The sequence below is a fragment of the Schistocerca serialis genome, chromosome 1, assembly GCF_023864345.2.
Source record: "Schistocerca serialis cubense isolate TAMUIC-IGC-003099 chromosome 1, iqSchSeri2.2, whole genome shotgun sequence".
NCBI lineage: Eukaryota > Metazoa > Arthropoda > Insecta > Orthoptera > Acrididae > Schistocerca > Schistocerca serialis.
In genome coordinates, this window is record NC_064638.1 from 1,117,702,453 (window position 1) to 1,117,725,295 (window position 22,843).

Genomic DNA, 22,843 nt, shown 5'->3' on the forward strand with positions numbered 1-22,843 from the left:
TTATGCACGGTGTAAATTAACAAAACGTTAGCTTTCCCCAGATCTCAGTATTCATGGAATGTAATAGGTGTTTGAAAATGTTTCATCCTGGCAGTTAGATATGTCATCGATTCTACACGAGAATGTTTATAAGCGAAAGTTTCTTAAGTTGTTTTTCCATCAAGTTCATGCTGACACATGCACAACATATGACCAACTGACAAATCAGATAAGCTGCAAAGTTAGCATCAACAAATTGTGTGTCATTGCTAATAAAAAATTACATCTACAAAAGGCAGAAAAAGCAATAAGCACTTTCAACAATGGTAACACAATGTCACTTTTGCCCTCAAGTATGAGTTATTCTGTTTGCAGCAGAGTGTGCACTGATATGAAACATCCTGGCAGTTTAAAACTGTGTAACATACTGAGGATGAACTCAGGACCTTTGTCTTTTGTGAGCAAGTGCTCTACCGAATGAGTTACCCAAGCGCAACTCTCTACCCATCCCCACAGCTTTACTTCTGCCAGTACCTTGTCTCCTACCTTCCAAACTTCACAGAAGTACTCCTGCTTTGCAGGACCTGTGAGGCAGGTCGTGAGTTGTGCTTGGATAGCTCATTCAGTAGAGCACTTGCCTGCAAAAGGCGAAGGTCCTGAGTTCAAGTCTCATTCCGGCACACAGTTTAAATCTGCCAGGAAGTTTTGTACTGTTTGCATTGACATGAAAAGGTAATTTTTACCCCCACATTAACACATGCAAAGATGTTTTGTAGCAGGCAATTATCAAATTACAACCTGTGCCTGTATGTTGGTGACATTTCACCAAGTTTCATATGGCTGCAGCACAAGGGCATTGCTGGTCATTGTGAAAATGAGGTTGCATCTTGCTTTCTGAAAGTTCCATCTTCTTTCACCACCATCAGACGGAATTTACAAACATGGGCCAACAACAACTGTGCAGGACAGAATAAGAATAATATGATTTTAATGGTTCTGATTCACCCATTGCAAATAACTATTTTGATTTTGTGGATTTGAAATTACTAGTGTCTGGACGTTCTTACATGCCTTATGACAGGGAATTTGACTTGTGCACTGATATGAAACTTCCTGGCAGATTAAAACTGTGTGCCGGACTGAGACTCAAACTTGGGACCTTTGCATTTCGTGGGCAAGTGCTCCACCATCTGAGCTATCCAAGCATGACTCATGACCCATCCTCACAGCTTTAATTCCGCCAGTATCTCATCTCCTACCTTCCGGACTTCATGGAAGCTCTCCTGCAAACTTGCAAAAGCAGCACTCTTGGAAGAAAGGATATTGCCAGGACATGGCTTAGCCACAGCCTGGGGGATGTTTCCAGAAAGAAATTTTCACTCTACAGTGGAGTGGGCACTGATATGAAACTTGAAACTTCCTGTGAGATTGAAACTGTGTGCTGGACCAAGACTCGAACTCGGGACCTTTTTCCTTTCGTGGGCAAGTGCTCTACCAACTGAACTACCGAGTTCCTCTACCGTCGTCCTATCACTGTGCTGTAAGGGTGCCACAAATTGCAACCGAATGGGTGTTGGTATGACAAAAATTAGCGCCCCAGATCGTCACTCCTGGTTGTCTGGCTGTATAGCAGCTACAGTCAGGTTGCTATCCCACCACTGTCTGGGGCATCCCCAGACATGTCTTTGCTGGTCATCGGGACTCAATTTGCAATGGGACTCATCACTGAATACAATTCTACACCAGCCAACGAGCTTCCAGGCCGAGTTCGTGTCTCGAGACGCCACGGGCAGCAGTGGGACCCCAACAACCAGTAATAACAGTGTAAGCTGCAATTCATTTCATAGCAGGACCGCTTTGATGGCCATCTATGGCGCTCTTACAGCACAGCAGTATGTCGACAATATTCTATTCCCCCTTTTTGTTGCCCATCCTGGGCTTTCATTTCAGCAAGATAATGCTAGCTCCTACATGACGAGAGTTTCTACTGCTTGTCTTTGAGCTTGCCAAACCACACCTTGGCCAGCAGGTTCGCCCGATATCTCCTCAATTGAGATGGAGCATTATGGGCAGATCCCTCAAACAATCTCGGGGTTTTGACAATCTAATGCGCCAATTGGACAGAATTTGGCATGATATCCCTCAGGGAGACGTCCAACAACTCTGCCAATCAATGGCAAGTCGAATAACTACTTGCATAAGGGCCAGAGGTGGACCAACGCGTTACTGACTTGCTAAATTTATGAAGATCATCCAGTTTTATCTGAAATTGTAATCATTTGTCTCCACCGACAAATTCGTAGCATTTGGTGTTGCTTAAAGTAGGTTTTGGTAACTGTTTTGGAGGTCTGGGTAAAAAATGTGTATTAAAAATAAGATGCCCATTTTAAGTTAAATGATATTTGTTGGTTTAGATAGTAACCTATTTGCCGCTCGCTCTTATTCTTCTGTTAAAATGTGTTTGAAATATATTGCAACCTATATTGCTACATAATTTAAAAAAATGATTGAATGTGTTGGAGTAATATATTCGCTGATTTCTGAAGTCATTTTAGCCAGTGTAATATGATACCCCTTGCCAACGCCCCTGGGTGTGAGTGTAGGAACAGAGCCGTACAGAGGTGATTCTGCGCCCCTGGCAGAATTGTCGAAATTGCGTCCCTCCTCCCCCCCCCCCCCTCTCCCCAGAAATACTACCTTTCCCCAATTTCTTCCACACATACAGGAAGTACTGTAAGTTGTGAGGCAGAATTAATAAAAAGGAAGCGTTATTAAAAAAAAATATTGCTTAAATAAGCTACGTAGAAGAACAATATTGCAGACAATAAATTCGATGTATCATTGTATTAAATAAATAAAAATTTGTATAAACATTGAAAAATAAGTAAAACCAAATCTATGACTCATTCTTTACAGTAGCTTCTGTATTTTAGTGTGATGTGTAATAAAGAATAGATTTGATTTGCTCTTCATACATTATTAACGTGCGTAACTTATTAATTGGAAATAAAAGAAAAAGTGCTACTGCCACGGGCATGGATGTGTGTGATGTCCTTAGGTTAGTTAGGTTTAATTAGTTCTAAGTTCTAGGCGACTGATGACCTCAGAAGTTAAGTCGCATGGTGCTCAGAGTCATTTGAACCATTTTGAAAAGGTGCTACATTGTTGCGTTGAGGACATTTTCCAAGAAATAAGTTTTTTTGTCGTTGTTTTTTGCATTTCCTTGCTTTGAGCGAAGCAGACTTATTATACATTGATGTCAAATTTAGCAGCTGAGTCGTGTTCTATCGATAAGATAGCTGAATTTGACAGTCTGCTTTACCTACTGGTAAATTCGACATTAAGTAGTTCTTTACCATATTTAATTTCGTGAAAGTGCTTTGACAAGGTGTTGCAGTCGCAAGAATTATCATCAATACCCTTGTAACTCCAAATATGAAGCCGTAACAGTGCTCTTCATCAGATCTCTCTACTGGAATCAGAAAGCCGTTATTCTGTTAATAAGTTCTGCTGCTTCGGTATTTCTGCTATATTTTGCAGCAAAATCTGCTTTACATTTTTTCAAAATAAGGTACAGAGCTCTCATTTAAGCCGTGCCTGACATGAAATTAAAGTGAAATGAAACGATGCGTTATATGTGAGATATTTCCCATTTCACTTAATATTCTATCAAATACTTCGCAGTACTCTAGGTTAAACAGTTTCTCTCCGGTTCTCAGTTGCCAGAAATCGGAAGCCTTTGGTCAAATAGTATATTTGCTTCAGCACCCACTCGCCAAACGTTGAGATCCCACAATAATGTAGAAAAAAAACCTCCGGTGTTCTTATGAACTAGTTGTGTAGGCGGCAGTTGCATTACCCAAGCGCACTGTTGATACACCACCCATTGGACGTCTGCTCGTTGTAATCATTTGGATACCTATAAGATTCTGAAGAGGTTGTGTGAAAGAACTTTCTCCTCTTCTAGCAGCAGTTTATCGTAGGTCGCTGTATCAACGAAGGGTATCTAGCGACTGTAAAAAAGCGCAGGTCATTCCCGTTTCCAGGAAAGGTCGTAAGACAGATGAACCTAAATAGGGCTATGTAGCTGACGTGAGGCTGTTATAGAATTATACAACATGTTTCATGCTCAAGAAATGTAACATTTATGGAGAAGGAAAATCTCCTCTATAAAAATCAATATGGGTTCAGTAAACAGAGATCCTGGGAAACTTGGCTCGCTCTGTTCCTTTAGACAACGGCCGTTCACGTTGATGCCACGTTCCTTGACTTCAGGAAGGCATTTGACACCATGCCGCACTGCTGTTTACTGAAAGAAAAAACGAGATTACCGAGTATCAGACCAGATTTGCGACTGGATTCAAAACTTCCTTGTAGATTCAACTCTACAAGTCGCTCTTAACGGAACAAAATCGAAAGACGTAGAGTTAATTTACAAGGAAGTGTGATAGGGCCATTGCTGTTTACAAAGTACACACACAAAAAAATGTTTTGCAACACCTGGGTTCATAGGACTTCAGAAGATAGACCTGGACTGTGGACAGTGTACCACAGACTGTTCAGAGATGTCACTAAACCCGCCCAAAGATGTAAACAACCATGCATGAGCAGCGCCTATTGTCCGACTGACAATCAGTTCCAGTCATTCCACAAGGAAGGAGGTACACGGCTCGTTTTGCCTGTAGTTCAACCACTCCTGGACGGTCAATACCGCGGCTCTATCGCGTCCGCATTGTTACTTTGTGCCATGAAGGGCTCTCAACAAGGGAAGTGTCCAGGCGTCTCGGAGTGAATCAAAGCGATGTTGTTCGGGCATGGAGCAGATACAGAGAGACAGGAACTGTCGATGACGTGCCTCGCTCAAGGCGCCCATGGGCTACTACTACTGCAGTGCATGACCGCTACCTACGCATTATGGGTCGGAGGAAACCTGACGCAATAGGCTGCATGATGCGCAACTTCTCTCCCGACGTCTATGGCGAGGTCCATCTTTGCAACCACGGCACCATGCAGCGCGGTACTGATGGGCGCAACAACATGCCGAATGGACCGATCAGGATTGGAATAGCGTTTTCACCGATGAGTGTCGCATATTCCTTCAACCAGACAGTCATCAGAGACATGTTTGGAGGCAGTCCGGTCAGGCTCAACGCCTTAGACACACTGTGCAGCGAGTGGGTTCCCAGCTGTTTTGGGGTGGCATTATGTAGGACCGACGTACGCCGCTGGTGGTCATGGAAGGCGCCGTAGCGGCTGTACGACACGTGAATGCCAGCCATCTTCCGAGCGATAATGCAGCCATATCGGCAGTATATTGGCCGAGGCATTCGTCTTCATGGACGACAATTCGCGCCCCCATCTTGCACATCTTGTGAATGACTTCCTTCAAGATAACGGCATCGCTCGACTAGAGTGGCCATCGTGTTCTCCAGACATGAACCCTATCGAACATATCTGGGATACATTGAAAAGAGCTGTTTATGGGTGACGTGACCCACGAACTACTCTGAGGGATCTTCGCCGAATCGCCTTTGAAGGAGTGGGACAACCTAGACCAACAGTGCCTTGATGAACTTGTGGATAGTATGCCACGACGAATACAGGAATGCTTCAGTGCAAGGGGACGTGCTACTGGGTATTAGAGGTACCGGTGTATACAGAAAATGGACCACCCCCTCTGAAGGTCTGGCTGTATGGTGGTACAACATGCAATGTGTGGTTTTCACGAGCAATAAAAAGGCCGGAAATGATGTTTATGTTGACCTCTATGCCAATTTGCTGTACAGGTTCTGGAACTCTTGGAACCGAGATGACACAAAACTTTTTTTGAAGTGTACTAGGAAGCGACGGAAGATCTTTAAAACTGTTTGCAGATGAGACGCTTTTTGTAAGACAGCAGCAATGCCAGAAGACAGGATCGATTTGCAGAATGACTTACAGACGACTGATGATGGTGCAGGCTCCGGCAGTTGAGCCTGAATGTAAATAACAGATTGCATATACATAGGAAAAGAAACGCACTAATGTACAGCTACACCATTGATGATAAATTGCTGGAAACAGTACCTACTGCAGAACATCTAGGAGTAACCATCCAGAAGCATCTTAAGCGGAATGAGCACGTAAAGCAAATAGTAAGAAGAGCAGATGCCTGAGGTTCATAGAAAGAATATCAGGGAAAAGTAACTCATCCGCGAAAGAAGTGGCTTACACGGCGCTTGTTCTACGGATTCTTGAGTACTGTTCATCAGTCTGGGACCCTTACCAGGTAGGACTGTTGGAAGAGAGAGAGAGAAGATCCAACCAAGAGCTTCACGTTTCGTCATGGAATCGTTTCGTCGGCGAGCAAGCTTTACGGAGACGCTTAGCAAACTTCACTGGCAATCGCCACAAGAGAGGCGAGAGGCGTTATGCATTTCGGAGAAGTTTACTATCGAAATTTCGAGAGGACTCTCCGGGAAGAGTAGGACAACATATTATTTCCTCCTACATACGTCTCGGGAAACGATCACGACGAGAAAGTCAGAGAAAAAAATGTGTTGCATTACTTATCGAATGCTTTACGTAGTTGCTTTATAATGGACGGGCCAGAAGACAGGAACACGAGTGGTAGGAGTACTCACATACGTCATCCACATAGTTCTTAAATCTTCATTTTCTTGTTTATGTGTCTTGTGTCTGTTATTTTGGATACCGCACATGTATGCGCCTTGACGACGAAATAATATCTTCTTTGCTGATGCACTAACTCTGCTGGACCCTTGTGCGCGTCAGCTGAATAGCTGCGAGCAAATGGAGGATAATGGACGGAAGACACTTCATTTGCAGTATGCGGCATATGGGTATTTGAGCAGATGCAGCTGACATCTGCAAATTTCTCTTTCATTCATTTTCTATGTCAGTTTCTGTGTTCCTCTGTGCCTGCGCCATTGGCGGGGACCTATCTCGCCGGAGCTGCGGTACAGGCCTTTGTCCCATTTGTTGCATTAACTTTAAAAACAATGCACTGGTGTCTGAAACATGATCCCCAGTGCTATTCGGCAGTGCATTTTCTAACAACCCTACCACAACAAAGGTCAAAATTTAATAATGATTGTGGTGTTGCTCACGCTGCTAAATACTGCATTGTCGGGCAACAACAAAGTTATTATGTGGCAGGTGTCATTAGAGCACAGTTAATAAAGTCATTTCATGTAATAATGAATAAACTAGGCACTCATCTTTTCGTGTTTCCCACGCTGATCTCGTAAAATCATGGCTCAATCGTCGAAAATCTAGGTGGTGATGATTCCAAGCTCGGATGCAAAGAGGCTGCTATATTCAAAAGTTTTGCAGATGTATTTCACAAACCATTCTTGAAGATTAAACTTTTGCAGGACAATGGTGATGTAAAAAAATAATCAGCACTCCGAATTTAAGTTACACTTCCTTTTAATTGCTTTTATTGCAATGTCACGTAACACACAAAACATCACTTCACAATACAAAACATCTTCCTCACATTTTACAAGCCAACTACAATATGTGTCTATCCAACATGATGTCCAAGACTTGACCCTCTCAACGTCCGACTCTCTAACAACTAAGTAATAATCGCTTACGCGCCCAAAAATCAGGAGTTACAAGTACGTCAAAGATCATAGTGATAAAAGAAAGAATACACATACGAATAATATCATTGCAATATAAACATATCGATGTATCACAAATGAAATCAAATCTGAATGTTGTCTCAGAAATATGTCAACTACTTTACAGAAACACAGTAGAATATTACTGGTATCGAGAGGTTCAGGTGAGGTGCCGTAATGGTTACGTAATTCAAGTACCATTACAATTTGAACCGGCAATATTCGCATTTAGAAAAGCAGAAAATGTGTCTTGACTTATTTGAGAAAACGGTAATGACGCAAAACCTGAGTCTACAGTATTTGCAAGATTGTGTCCTGTCATTTCGGATTCCTGAGGCGAGCTGTTGCCGACCAATCGATCGACAATGCTTCCATGTTCACTAATTGTTTTACTGTCCACACCATTATTTGCAGCCCACTCTATTTCCCTATGCACAATTACCAAATTACTACTTTGAACATTAGTTAATTCATTACTCGGTGGCGCTAACACACTGCTTTCGTCTTCACTGTCATTTCTCAGTTTACTTTGGAGCCTAGTATAACGTTTTTCACACGCCATTATTGTCACAATATTTCACACAATAACACACAAAAGCACAATTTGAAGAGCAAAATAAGAAAACACATTAACATAGCACTGAAAATAATATCTCGTTAATTGCAAGCGCAGCTGCAAATACTTGGTGCAAATCTGCATCCATGCCACAACTGTTTTACTGTACAACAATGAAAAACTACAACTACAATGGAAATTCTCTCTATAATTACGCGCTAGCAATAAACAATAGCTACACTAATTACACAAACTACAAGAAAAAATCAGAAGATTCCAGTGAGGTATCCTCGGCTAAGGGTCGACATATGAAACGTCCCCTTATAAAAATTAATGAATTACTGTGCTGATAAACCTCTTACATTATTTGATTTTCAAACAGCTGAGCAGAACTGAACATACTCAGACATTTCACTCTTTACCTATTCTGATCAACAATAAACTGACACACAATATTTTTAGCGCAACGCAATCTGACTTTCAAAAATCCCTACAAAAGAATGGCCCTGACTAACAGTAACCTATACCTTTCATGAATCACTTACTTCACAAAAATCTTCATTACTCGAACTGCTGCAACACAGCGAGCGCCACTACTGCCAGCTAAATAAAAGATTCTAACTACTGAAGGCACTAACTACTGATAGGCATAGTTAGCAAATGAAAAATTTTGATGGAGAACAAACAATGTATTTACCTTAATAGTATTCAAAAGTCATAATACATATCGGTTCATGACATCCAGCCTTACAAATTTACCGTCTCTGATGGACACACGTCCAGATCATCCGCTCTCAAAAGTACGCCATTTCTCTCCCCACATCCACCACTGCTGGCGGCTCACCTCCAACTGCGCAACGCTATGCACTGTTAATAGCCAACTGCCCAACACTACCATGGCGAATATTCTGACAATGCTAACCAGCTACAGACTGCACACAGCACAGCCAGTGATTTTCATACAGAGCGCTACTTGGCGTTACCAATATAAAAACCTAAACAGCCTACTTACAATATATAAAAATAAAAGTTGTTCTCCAAGGAAAAATGATGTTAGTTAAAGGGGCCTAGGCCTTCCATGTCATATCCCTGATACTGGTATTTCCAGGTTTCACTCAAGGTGATTTTCTTGAACAAGTAACGTAGATCAGAGCTTGCAGACGACGACAGTCCATGGGTTACGATCCTTACATATAGAGCCGGATAAGCACTGGTGGATGTTGTGGGCGAGAGGTACATGGCCCGTTTGTAAGAAGTGGTACATTTACTCAAGATTTACCTTGGTGCTTGCTGTATTAAACATAGTTAAAATTCAGGACCACAGAGGTGCCCGGGAAATGGTAATACTACCACTTTTAGTATTTTATATAAACAACAACTTTGTTGTTCTTATTAATTATATGTTACATGTTATATGATGTATGTGCTGCCATGTGGTTTAAATTTAAACAAATACTTTGTTGTTGTTGTTATTAATTATATGTTACATGTTATATAATATATGTGTTGCCTTGTGGTTTCGGAAGTTATATGGGGTTCTACGTGCTAATTATTTTATGGTCATTTTATGTAGTTTATTGTCCACTCCATTAGCTGAGTGGTCAGCGTGTCTGACTGCCATGCAGTGAGCCCGGTTTCGATTCCCAGCCGGATCAGAGATTTTCTCCGCTCTGGGACTGGATGTTGTGTTGCCCTCATCATCATTTCATCATCACCGAAATGCAAGTCGCCCAATGTCGCTTCAGCTAAAAGACTTGCAACTCGGCGGCAGAACTTCCCCAGGCTGGGACTCACGACCATCAATACCTTACGATCATTTTATTTCATTTAAGTAGTTTATGAACCCGCCTCTTGAACTTTAAGCTCTGAGCTGGGAGATTGTCTCAAAAGCTATGTTGTCCTTCACACACTAGTCATTAAGGGGATTATTTGTTTGTCCAGTAGAGTGCCGTTACTTTTTCAATTGCAAGCTGGGAATGTGCTATTAAAATATGAACTGCCTTAATTATGTGCGTAAGAGGAATTTAACTGCCACGGTTGTGAGAAACTGGTTGGCAGAGGAACTGTAGCCTTATGTCTTCGCCAAACGTTAATGAAATTTAGTTTCCAGATGAGCAGAGAATCGATTATATATAACTTTTACGTGAGTGGCAAAGAAGGGCCCTAATACTGCCTATTTGTAGTCTGCGGGTGAACGTTCTATTCCAAGGAGCTACGTAAACTACTCCTTATACTGAATATAAAATGTCTACTGTCTGTCCGTTGTGGTGTATGATTATTTAAATTTCGATTCCCAGAGATTGTAATACTGTTAATAAATCTTATGTTGTCATACTATGCTTTATTAACCCAGTTCTTGCTTTGACAAGCGGCCTGTGGTACACTGTACTAAAATAAAGCAACATCTTAGCTGTGAGACTTGCCGCAAACATTGGAAATTCCCTTGAATTTACCTCTTCCAGACTGTAAGTCAAATTCTTTCCAGATACCGAACGCAATTTGTTAATATGGTATGAATCACGTGTTCAGAATCCACATGGCTTTTGAACGTCATCTCCCTCCACTAACGATGTACTGACATACAAAAATTTGCAGAGCGTTTACTCGAAAAACGAATTCTGTACGAAAGTCACCTGACGAAGCGGTAACGTATTTTCGCTACAAAAATTATGTTCTGCGCCTCTGAATGATTTCAGGATAGATATTCCTACACCGTAATTTTAACACACACCTTAAAGATATAATTTAGAATTCCCCATCCTGCTGCGGCAACGGCCTTGCAGCAGTGGCTGCACCTCTTCTCGTGAGATCACCGAAGCTAATCGCTGTTGAGCGTGGCCGGCACTTGGATGGGTGACCATCCAGCCGCCATGCGCTATTGCCATTTTTCGGGGTGCACTCAGCCTCGTGATGCGAATTGAGGAGCTACTCGACCTAATAGTAGCGGCTTCGGTCAAGAATACCATCATAACGAGCGGAAGAGCAGTGTGCTGACTGGGGCCCCTCCTATCCTCATCCTCCTCGGAGGATGACACGGCGGTCGGATGGTCCCGGTAGGCCACTCGTGGCCTGAAGACGGAGTGCTTTTTTGCCATTCTGCTGCAGGGCAAGAGGGAACATAATTTCCAGTTGTGGAATCCTTCTTTTTGTATTTGTAAATTGCTACGTCCCGTACGAAAGTCACCTGACGATAGCGGTAACGTCTTTTGGCTACAAAAATTCTGTTGTGCTCGTCTGAATGCTTTCAAGATAGATATTCCTGTAACGCAATTTGAACCACATATTAAGATGTTATTTAGAATTCCTGATTCGGCTGCAGGGCGAGAGGGAACATAATTTCCAGTTGTGAATCCTTCTCTCTGTATTTGTAAATTGCTACGTCCCTATTGTGAAACAGCAATGGGGCTAGGAAGAAGTTAAGCACTCGTATCCTGCCTGATGTCCAAGGAGACCACATTTTACGTATGTTTATTGCAGGGCGCAGCGGACGATGGCATCGGGAAGTGCTCTTCCCTCTTATCACGTTGGCTACTGTCCTACCGACGACACGCTTGACCTTCCTCTCTCCCCTCCCCGTTTTCCACGGATGCGTCGGTACGCAGATGCGGGTGATTGCGGCGCCGGTTTCCAGCTGGAGGCTGGCCGAGATCTCTCATCTCCAGCGAGAGGTGTGCTGGACAACACGCTCCGGCCGTCTACCTCCCTCGTCGCGCTGTAAATTGTCCCCAGCTGCCGCCCGCTCCCGGTTACGGTACCGCGCGGCTATCGCAGACCATTTTTCGGGCACGGTTCCACTAACGATGCGTGTGGACACTGACCTTAAAGACCCTCTCCGAAACTCTGCAGCTGACCACGAGATTAAGGTCGGGCTCATTAGCGAGCGAGATGAAAGTCGCACCGCGCCGCCTTCCTCTTCCAAACGGCGAACAAACTGGATGTATTGCTAGTTCCCGGAAACGCCACGAATTTGAAACGTCCGACATGAGAATGAGGTTGTGCGAAGGAGACGAAAACGCGTATTTCTTTTCACATATGAGGCCAGAATTCACGTACTGCTAACTATTGAGTTTTTGAAACAAGGCGTTAATCATAGACGTCCGTCATATTACTTTACAGATGGGTCCTTCTTTGTCACTAAATAGAATTTTGACAAGTAGACAGCCTTTCATTTAGTTGCAGAGACGGTCCTCAGATTTTGTTGGTGTGGCCTTCAGCCCAAAGACTGGTTTGATGCAGCTCTTCATGCTAATCTAGTTTCTATGTGAAACTTGCGATGCCACTACCCTAATTTACTGTATTATTATTATTAGACCATGCGGCATCGGACTTCCGGAAAGCGGCTCTCGCGTGTAATACACTCCTGGAAATTGAAATAAGAACACCGTGAATTCATTGTCCCAGGAAGGGGAAACTTTATTGACACATTCCTGGGGTCAGATACATCACATGATCACACTGACAGAACCACAGGCACATAGACACAGGCAACAGAGCATGCACAATGTCGGCACTAGTACAGTGTATATCCACCTTTCGCAGCAATGCAGGCTGCTATTCTCCCATGGAGACGATCGTAGAGATGCTGGATGTAGTCCTGTGGAACGGCTTGCCATGCCATTTCCACCTGGCGCCTCAGTTGGACCAGCGTTCGTGCTGGACGTGCAGACCGCGTGAGACGACGCTTCATCCAGTCCCAAACATGCTCAATGGGGGACAGATCCGAAGATCTTGCTGGCCAGGGTAGTTGACTTACACCTTCTAGAGCACGTTGGGTGGCACGGGATACATGCGGACGTGCATTGTCCTGTTGGAACAGCAAGTTCCCTTGCCGGTCTAGGAATGGTAGAACGATGGGTTCGATGACGGTTTGGATGTACCGTGCACTATTCAGTGTCCCCTCGACGATCACCAGTGGTGTATGGCCAGTGTAGGAGATCGCTCCCCACACCATGATGCCGGGTGTTGGCCCCGTGTGCCTCGGTCGTATGCAGTCCTGATTGTGGCGCTCACCTGCACGGCGCCAAACACGCATACGACCATCATTGGCACCAAGGCAGAAGCGACTCTCATCGCTGAAGACGACACGTCTCCATTCGTCCCTCCATTCACGCCTGTCGCGACACCACTGGAGGCGGGCTGCACGATGTTGGGGCGTGAGCGGAAGACGGCCTAACGGTGTGCGGGACCGTAGCCCAGCTTCATGGAGACGGTTGCGAATGGTCCTCGCCGATACCCCAGGAGCAACAGTGTCCCTAATTTGCTGGGAAGTGGCGGTGCGGTCCCCTACGGCACTGCGTAGGATCCTACGGTCTCGGCGTGCATCCGTGCGTCGCTGCGGTCCGGTCCCAGGTCGACGGGCACGTGCACCTTCCGCCGACCACTGGCGACAACATCGATGTACTGTGGAGACCTCACGCCCCACGTGTTGAGCAATTCGGCGGTACGTCCACCCGGCCTCCCACATGCCCACTATACGCCCTCGCTCAAAGTCCGTCAGCTGCACATACGGTTCACGTCCACGCTGTCGCGGCATGCTACCAGTGTTAAAGACTGCGATGGAGCTCCGTATGCCACGGCAAACTGGCTGACACTGACGGCGGCGGTGCACAAATGCTGCGCAGCTAGCGCCATTCGACGGCCAACACCGCGGTTCCTGGTGTGTCCGCTGTGCCGTGCGTGTGATCATTGCTTGTACAGCCCTCTCGCAGTGTCCGGAGCAAGTATGGTGGGTCTGACACACCGGTGTCAATGTGTTCTTTTTTCCATTTCCAGGAGTGTAGATCTGAATAGACACCCTATGGTGTTCCAACTACTACACGGAATTTTTGGAATAAATAATGATAACGGCACGTAACAAACTTGTTTTTACGTCTATATTTGATTATTAGTAGCACTGATAATTTCTTTGAAATGACTGAACAGGGAGCACTTAATTCTGTATGTTTGATATTGCCCAGCAGGAGGACATTATTCATTTAAAACAATACCACAGCCTGAAATCGTTTCACAATATATATACACACATGTTAAACACTTGAACTTGTTTTAGGTTAATGTAAACTACACATATTGTAATTACTGAATTTAATTATATTGAGCTTGCATTGTGCTGAAGGCACAATGTGTACTGTGGTGGCAGCAATTTCCTTGAACGCTTAATTAAAGAACAACATTTATCTGCTTCTCAATATAGTTACTGGAAACACTAATTGAGAATCACGTTGCTCGGACGGAACCGAGTAATTTTTGACTATGGCAATGTACTGAAAAGCCACCACATCGAGCTGGATAGTAATTAAGGTGGCACGGTACCTGGCATCTTCCATCCGTTGCATGAAGCGGCGTCTGCTGGCAATTTCGGCGTTAATTCCGACTATTTTCTCTTGTAATATGGCTACGCCGATACCCACGCACCATAACTTTTCACTGATGTTGCAGCACATAGAAATCACTGGATATGGGGTAATAATGAGCTATTTTCTTTAAATAATTGATTACACTCGAGGAATGCAATTTAAACCACAAAATTATTATTGCCTCCAAACTTTACACACTGTAGAGGACTTGGTTTGACTATTACACATACTGATTCACAAAATATAAATGCAATGGTAATGGCGTCGGTATAACAACCACTGTTCATAATAATAATCTTGTAAGATAGCTTCCAGCTTGTTGCTACGGAAGTGAGCTCACCAATGGACCTCATGAGTTATTGAGATCACAATATGCCGATGGATGCCGCTACTGGTCCCTTCACAACTCGTCGTTCGCACAAGCAACTCGTCGCAATTAACACAGCATTGCACCATGCAGTGCCATGTACCTCAGAGCGGGGAACTCTACTATTTTCCCGCTCACAGCCCATCTCTGTCGAAATACCGCGTCTTACAAGCCTTAGGCCGGTATTACACTATCAAATTTCTTTGTCCAATATCTTTGTCCAATATCTTTGTCAAAGATTTTTGATAGTGTAATAGGGATCTTTGACAAATGTCGTCCAATATTTGATCAAATCTAGGCCGAGGCCGTATATTTGATCAAAGAAATCGCTTGTCATCTGTTCACTGCAATGCGATATGTTACCACGCGGAGCGCTAGCATCGCTGCAGCGTTCTGTCGTCTGTAGTGTTTTTATAACCATTGTCGGTAAATACAATTGGTGTGTGCCGACAACTACAGAATTAATAGAGATGTCTGAAGCTTATGAGGCGCCTTACAACGTGAGGCACCCTGAATAAAAAATAGATTAAGAAGATTGGAGACCTAACCTAACCTAACATAACCCTCTCCTGTAGCAAGGAATCGGAGTGTTATAGTGAGCCTGTCTTCTGAAGATGTAGCAGTTCTTAAGTGAAAATTGTGCTTTGTGATATGAGGAGACACTTCATTGAGCACATACAGATATGTATGCTCATCCATTCTTAAGTAATTGATGTACGACTTGACGTCTGCCACTGTAAGCTCACGTAACAAGTTTTGTTGAATGCTTTTATCGTGTCGTCGTAAAACCCACGGCTTCACCCAGATTAGATTAGTTTTTCGTTCCATAGATCCGTGGTGAGGAGATCCTCGTGGATGTGGAACATGTCGATTTTTTTAAGCTGAAATAAAAATACTAATAGTATGAATAAATACATCATTTGTTTCTATTAAAAATTTCGCCAATGGAGTAGAAGGAGTTGGCCAGTAGTAAGTCTTTCAGGCTCCTTTTAAACTGATCTTTATTTCTAACTAAATTTTTTATGTTTCCTGGCAAATTATTGAAGATGAGTGTTCCTGAGTAGTGGACCCCTTTTTGAACTAAAGTAAGTGTTTTTAAGTCCTTGTGCAGATCATTTTTGTTCCTGGTATTGTATGTATGAACTGAGTTGTTTGTTGGAAAAAGAGATATATTATACGACAAATTTTATTAAGAAGTAAATATACTGAGAGGCAGTAGTTAACCTGCGAGCCGGAAGTATAGTGAGACTCTGTCATTTGGGCCTACGAGAGTTATAGTTTTTTTGTTTGTTTCTCATGCCTAGATAACTGTACAAACATATCGTTGCATGTATTGTAATAATCATTACATATAATGATCCACATGCAACAATATCTCTAAGGAAGTATCTAGGCATGAAATACAAAACATAAAAAGCTAACCTGCAAATCTCGTACGTCCAAACGACAGTCTCACTGTACTTCTGGCCCGCCAACAGTTTCATTTTCTTTCTTATTTTCCCCCAGTACCAATGCAAGAATCTGAAGTACCCAGTTCTTTGAAGAGGTTTCTGCAGGAGGTCCGTGAATTTACTCCACAAATAATGCGTATTACACGCTTTTTGACCTTGAAAACTTTTGTTTGACTTCAAGATTTACCCCAAAATATTATCCCATATGACATTATGGAATGAAAGTATGCAAGCTTTTTCATTTTTATGTTTCCTATGTCTGCTAACACTCGAATTGCAAATACAGATTTGTTACGGCGTTTCTGCAGTTCTGTGGTGTGCTCCTCCCAACTGAATTTATTATCAAGTTGTAATCCCAGGACTTTTAAGACTGTCAACCTCGTATGTATGGTTCCATTTTCTCCCCCCACTTCTTTTCCGCATGTGCACACAATGCAATTGGAGTACGTAGAACTGCTGCGTTTAATAACAAGTTGTTGTCAGCCATCTTGAACTTTGACGAAAAATTTGATGACAGTGTAATACCCCTTGTAGCGCTACGTCAAAGATCTTTGTCAAATATATTGGACGGAATATTGGATCACATCTTTGTTCAAATCTTTGACAAAGAAATTTGATAGTGTAATACCGGCCTTAGTGTGCATTTAGCTTAGAGCCATACGATAAACGAAGTCGATATCTGTTTTCAGCCCACTTCTAAATGGTCTGTTAGCAACGTTACCGTAGCACACACCGGCAGTCACTTTTACGCCACTTAACACTTGTATTGCCTCAGAGCTACGCCAACTTACTTCTACATTTTCGGGGATTCCCCCCCACACGTAAACATTATTTTACATTACGCCAAGTTCTCTATTTACAATTAAACATACCATAGCATTACAATATTCAATTACAGTCATTTTCATATATTAAAGTAATATTACACTTATATTTTTACTACACCGAACAATATTATTTAGTTTAATTCTTTTGCTATTTCGCTGTGTGAGTGAAGCACAAGCCAGACACTGTCCCCCACGTAGCGTTCTTTAATTTAGCTGCCACGAGGCAGAAGCACTTCCGCTTTGCCTTCGATTCTGGCCCACAGATGGCATAAGCGTCCACTTTCTCTACCGTTGCGCCTTGACTATGCCTGGCATTCACTAAATAGCACGTTGCCACATTACAAATTATGAAATAAATTCGCATATTATGACTAAACATTGATGTCAATTGTTTATTGACATCTCACTGTAGCACTTTGGACCCTACATTCTCAATTACTGTATTTGCTAGATGTATTCAAGTCTTTGTCTTCCCCAATAGCTTTTGCTCACTGTAGCTCCCTCTAGTACCATAGATATTTTCCCTGCTGGCGTAACACATGTCCTATCATCCTGTCCCTCCATGTTGTCAGTGTTTTCCATATGTTCCTTTCTTCACCGATTCTACGGAAAACTCCTCAGTATTTATCTTACCAGTCCACTTAATTTTCAACATTATTGCCTCTGAGCACTATGCGACTTAACTTCTGAGGTCATCAGTCGCCTAGAACTTAGAACTAATTAAACCTAACTAACCTAAGGACATCACACACATCCATGCCCGAGGCAGGATTCGAACCTGCGACCGTAGCGGTCGCTCGGGTCCAGACTGTAGCGCCTAGAACCGCATGGCCACTCCAGCCGGCTCAACATTATTCTGTAGCACCACATCTCAAACTCTTCGATTCTCTTCTATTCCGGTTTTCCCCCTGTCCATGATTCGCTGACATATATTTCAAACGTTGGTTCTAACGAATTTCTTCCTCGAATTAAGGCGTATGTTCGATACCAGTAAACTTCTCTTGGCCAGGAATGACCTATTTGTCGATGCTAATCTGATTATTATGTTCAAATTATTGAAACAAAAACAGCCTTAATTGCACACAAGTTACTCATTGCATTCGGTGAGTGGTTTTGAGCTCTTTATGTCCACCTTGTTTCGTTTATCATAGATAATTTTGCTTCCAAGGTAGTAGAATTCCTTGACTTTGTCTACTTCGCGATCACCAATTTTGATGTTAAGTTTCTCAAAATTCTCATTTATGTTTCAGCTCATTACCTGTGTCTTTTTCAGTTTATTCTCAATCCATATTATTTACTCATTAGACTGTCCATTCCATTCAACACATCCTGTAATTCTTCTTCATATTCACTGAAGATAGCAATGGCATCAGTGAGTCTTATCATTGATATCGTTTCATCCTGAATTTCATCACACTCTTGAAACTTCCTTTTATTTCAGTCGGGGCGAAAGACTGCTTCTCTGTCTTATACCCTTTTTAATCCGAGCACCTCGTTCTTGATCTTGTTGTCTTATTCTTCTCTCTTGGTTCTTGTTCATATTGTAAATTACTAGTCTTTCCCTAGAGGTTATTCTTATTTTCTCAGAATTTCGAACATCTTACATCATTCTACATTGTCGAACGCTTTTTCTAGGTCGACGAATACCAATAGCATGTCTTGATTTTTGACGGGTCTTGCTTCTATTATCAACACCAACGCTAGAATTGTCTGTCTGCTGCCTTTACAAGCCAAACTATCGTCACCTAGCTGATCCTCAATTTTATTTTCCATTCTTCTGTGTATTATTTTTGTCAACAGCTTGGATGCATGAGCTGTTAAGCTGATTGTGCGATAGTTTTCACACTTATCCGCCCTTGCTATCTTCCGAAATATGTGTGTGATGGCGCGTCACCAGTCTCATACGTTCTAAACACCAACTTAAATACACTCCTGGAAATTGAAATAAGAACACCGTGAATTCATTGTCTCAGGAAGGGGAAACTTTATTGACACATTCCTGGGGTCAGATACATCACATGATCACACTGACAGAACCACAGGCACATAGACACAGGCAACAGAGCATGCACAATGTCGGCACTAGTACAGTGTATATCCACCTTTCGCAGCAATGCAGGCTGCTATTCTCCCATGGAGACGATCGTAGAGATGCTGGATGTAGTCCTGTGGAACGGCTTGCCATGCCATTTCCACCTGGCGCCTCAGTTGGACCAGCGTTCGTGCTGGACGTGCAGACTGCGTGAGACGACGCTTCATCTAGTCCCAAACATGCTCAATGGGGGACAGATCCGGTGATCTTGCTGGCCAGGGTAGTTGACTTACACCTTCTAGAGCACGTTGGGTGGCACGGGATACATGCGGACGTGCATTGTCCTGTTGGAACAGCAAGTTCCCTTGCCGGTCTAGGAATGGTAGAACGATGGGTTCGATGACGGTTTGGATGTACCGTGCACTATTCAGTGTCCCCTCGACGATCACCAGTGGTGTACGGCCAGTGTAGGAGATCGCTCCCCACACCATGATGCCGGGTGTTGGCCCTGTGTGCCTCGGTCGTATGCAGTCCTGATTGTGGCGCTCACCTGCACGGCGCCAAACACGCGTACGACCATCATTGGCACCAAGGCAGAAGCGACTCTCATCGCTGAAGACGATACGTCTCCATTCGTCCCTCCATTCACGCCTGTCGCGACACCACTGGAGGTGGGCTGCACGATGTTGGGGCGTGAGCGGAAGACGGCCTAACGGTGTGCGGGACCGTAGCCCAGCTTCATGGAGACGGTTGCGAATGGTCCTCGCCGATACCCCAGGAGCAACAGTGTCCCTAATTTGCTGGGAAGTGGCGGTGCGGTCCCCTACGGCACTGCGTAGGATCCTACGGTCTTGGCGTGCATCCGTGCGTCGCTGCGGTCCGGTCCCAGGTCGACGGGCACGTGCACCTTCCGCCGACCACTGGCGACAACATCGATGTACTGTGGAGACCTCACGCCCCACGTGTTGAGCAATTCGGCGGTACGTCCACCCGGCCTCCCGCATGCCCACTATACGCCCTCGCTCAAAGTCCGTCAACTGCACATACGGTTCACGTCCACGCTGTCGCGGCATGCTACCAGTGTTAAAGACTGCGATGGAGCTCCGTATGCCACGGCAAACTGGCTGACACTGACGGCGGCGGTGCACAAATGCTGCGCAGCTAGCGCCATTCGACGGCCAACACCGCGGTTCCTGGTGTGTCCGCTGCGCCGTGCGTGTGATCATTGCTTGTACAGCCCTCTCGCAGTATCCGGAGCAAGTATGGTGGGTCTGACACACCGGTGTCAATGTGTTCTTTTTTCCATTTCCAGGAGTGTAGTTGTTTGGTTGCCACTACCCCCGATGATTTAGAGATTCCGATGGAATGTTATCTACCCTTTCTGCCTTGTTTGATCTTAAGTCTTCCAGAGCTGTTTTAAAGTCTGACTCTAAAACTATATCCCCCACATCATCCATATCGACATTTCTTCTTCTATCTCGTCATCAGACAAGTCTTCCGCCTCATAGAGGCCTTCAGTGTACTCTTTCCACCTATCTACTCTCTCATCTGCGTTTAACAGAGGACTCCCCATTGCACTATGAATGTTGCTATCCCGTCAGTCCTCCCGACGACCATTTATTTTTCGATTTCTTCACATATTTTCTGTAGCAATATCGCCCAATTCCTGTGTTTTCTTGAACATTTTTGTATTTCCTTCCTTCGTCGATCAATTGAAGTATTACATCTGTTACCCCAAGTTTCTTCGCAACCTTCCTTGTCTGTCCAACATCCAAAATTGCCCTTTTTAGAGGTATTCTTCAGCTTGAACTGCCTACCTGGTGTTCCTTGTCTCAGTATCCAGAGCCTTAGCGAACCTGAAACGCGTATCGTTGTTTTTTAGTACGTAAGTATCCCACTTTCTTCCACGTTGACTCTTTCGGACGACATTAGTCTACTCTTCATCATTATTAAATCATGATCTGAGTCTATATGTGGACCTGGGTACGCCTTACAGTCCAATATCTGATTTCGGAGTCTCTGTATGACCATGATATAACCCAGATGGAAACTTCCATCTGTCTGAGTCATTTCCAAGTATACCTTCTCTTGTGATTTTTGGAAGGACTTTCCCCTATTACCATCTGAAATTTATTGAAGAACTCAATTAGTCTTTATCGTGTCTTATTTCTACTCCCAAGCCCATATTTTCCAGCACCCTTTATTCTATTGCTTCCCCTACAACCGCGTTCCAGTCCCCAATGACTATTAGATTTTCATCTCCCTTTACATATGGAATTGTCCATTGAATATCCTTATATACTTTCTCTCACTCTTCATCTGCTTCTTTCGACATTGACATGTATACCTAAACTACAGTTGTTGGTCTTGGTTTGGAGTCGCATCTGATGAGAACAACGCTATCACTGAACTGTTCACAGTGGTTCTCGTCCTGCCCTACTTTCCTATTCATAACGAATCTAACTCCTATTATACCGTTTTCTGTTGCTGTTGACCCTAAAGTCGTCTGACTATAAATGATTACCTCCTTTCCATTTTACTTTAGTTACTGGTGATGTACGAATCAGAGCAGATGGATGCTCAGGAATCACCCGACTGCACACGGAGTAGTTGAAAGTCGCAGTGTGAGGTGTTGTGGACCACTGCGGCTGCGGCGGGGACGGAGCCTCTCCGTCGTTTCTAGGTCCGCGGTTAACATACAATACAACAATTCTGTCAATCAATACGAAACCGAATAACTACTTCCATGAGGGCCAGAGGTGGACCAACGCGTTATAGACATGCTCAATTTCTGAACTTGAATAAATCTTCCAATTCTTTCTGAAATTGTATTCATGTGTTGGTCTGTACAAGTACATCACATCTACCGGTTTCTGTCCTATTTATATACTCGTAATTTCTTGGCGGATCGTCTTTTTTTTGTCTTAGATTGTATTTTCTCACACTGAAAAATATGAAATTCTAACAAAATGGGGCCGTGTTGAAAGATCATTTTCTTTGCCCACAAAATCGAGACGAAGTCCGCCCCTGGTGGCTGAGTGGTCAGCGGGACGGCATGTCATACCTAACGGCACGGGTTCGATTCCCGGCTGGGACGGATATTTTCTCCGCTCAGGGACTGGATGTTGTCGAAAGACTTGAACCAGGCGAACGGTCTACCCGTCGGGAGGCCCTAGCCACACGGCAATTCCATCGAGACAAAGACGTGAACCGAATGTAGACTTTAGAAGATATCTCACAGCGACTAAGAACGCTCGAGTTCGAGTAAAAAATGGTTCAAATGGCTCTGAGCACTATTGGACTTAACTTCTGAGGTCATCAGTCCCATAGAACTTAGAACTACTTAAACCTAACTAACCTAAGGACATCACACACATCCATGCCCGAGGCAGGATTCGAACCTGCGACCGTAGCGTTCGCGCGGTTCCAGACTGTAGCGCCTAGAACCTCTCAGTCACTCTGGCCGACTCAAGTTCGAGTACGTTCATAATTATGCCTGTTAGGCCATCATTGAAATTACATGTTGATTATTTTTTTCCTGTTGTGAATGGTTTTAGGAGACACTTTTTCACAAATCCCCCTGTAACACGCTAATGGTGTTTCTGGCGAACTTTGGATGAACAGTAAAATAAAATAGACGCCCC